The sequence below is a fragment of the Hylaeus volcanicus genome, chromosome 1, assembly GCF_026283585.1.
Source record: "Hylaeus volcanicus isolate JK05 chromosome 1, UHH_iyHylVolc1.0_haploid, whole genome shotgun sequence".
NCBI classification, from domain to species: Eukaryota; Metazoa; Arthropoda; class Insecta; order Hymenoptera; family Colletidae; genus Hylaeus; species Hylaeus volcanicus.
In genome coordinates this window covers 6,232,234-6,233,971 of record NC_071976.1, presented here as the reverse complement: position 1 = coordinate 6,233,971, position 1,738 = coordinate 6,232,234, and positions in this window count along the sequence as shown.

The window sequence follows — 1,738 nt, the reverse complement described above, 5'->3', positions numbered from 1 at the left end:
ATAATAGAACAATAATTACTTTGTTTTGCATTAAACATCATTTATTGAAGTAGAAATGAACAAAATTGAGCTTCTTTAAATATCTAAGGGTCCCATATCTTTTTAGCCGCTGTCGAATACCATGACGTGCTTTGAATTTTACTAACCGACCATTACTAGCTTTAAATGACTTTCCCTTTAAACTATCATTGAACTCTAGAGTTTTTTCACGTAGCACGTGTCCAGATATCGATATGTTATATTATTCAATCAAATTTATTCAAGGTACGAAAAATTTATTATTTTGTTTTATTCTACGGCTTTGTCTCTTTGTTTACGAAATTATTGGAAGATAGCATCATCTACATTTTCGTTTTTTTTAGATTCGTTAAGCTTTTCCTACTGGTACTAGCATCCGTGGAATCTACATTCTGTATATATAATTTTCAATATTGACTTTCTATTTGTTAATATCTGTGATCGTAGATTTTCCAATACCATATATTCTTGCTAATTTCATTGCACTTTTACCCCTTTCGAGATCTTTAATTATTTTATATTTTTCTTCAACAGTTAAAACTACACGTTTTCGCTTATTTGCCGTTATGATACTGCTCTCTGCTTCAGACCGAATTGATATGATTACATTTATCCGGCCGAACACAGAATAAAACAAAATAATACATTTTTCATACCTCGAATAAATTTGATTGGATAATATAATTTTTATCATTATTTATGGCATTTTGCCAGCGCGATTGCAATTTGTATATCATTTTTAACGAAGATGTGCACACTCGTTGAAATTGTTGCAATCAGAACGGACAGAACTTTTAGGCAGACCTAATATATTGTTATCGTTATATGTTGTTCGTGGAATGATAAAATTCATAATTTTTTTTCAATAAACAAATTTCTATCTTTTTCGTGGTTGATTAAAAAATTAAGATTGAATGATTAGAATTGATGTAACGTTTGTATCCTCACATTTAACACCTTTATTATTTTTATACACAATATGGATATCAAAGAAGAGAAAAAGAATATTTATATTATATATTTTAGAAAAATTAACAATTTTCTAGTCGATTCGACGAATCTTTTGATCGAAATATATCTAGTATATATGTATATTTATTCGGAATGATTTCTGCCTTCATTCTTTGAACCATCGTTGGTGCTTATCTTGTTATTCTGTAATTTTTCATTCCACGATCATCCGCGATTTAGTAACGGCAATATTAATTGTTTGAAAGTTGCGTGTACCGGAAGTTATACTTAAATATACTTAATACGAGTAGTTGAAGAAACATATAAGGAGACGAAGAAAAATGTAAGAAATTAAGGGTGAAATTAGAAAGGCCAGGGTCTTCCGTCGGTTTTAGGTGTTTCTTGACTTGTGAGAATGAGACGCCCCTTTCCCGTTATCGCGTGGTCAAACCGACAAGTATTATTAGCTGCACGCTTTGAAAACGGATTAACGGAAACGGAAACGGCATGGATTGTTCCACGTGGTCACGAAGACCCGCCACTTTTGCTCATTTCCTTTAATGGGAATACTTGCCGGTACCAAGACACAATTATTATTTCGCGGGGATCAGTTGAAACGTCGTGTCACCGAAGCCACGCAAAAGTTTATCTAATCGTTTCGTGTAACGAAATGTTCGATTACTTTAATTCGAGGTATCGTCGAAGAGAAGGATACGAAATACTTCACCTATCGATATTAAGGAGATAAAAAAAAGATGGCAAGACTCTT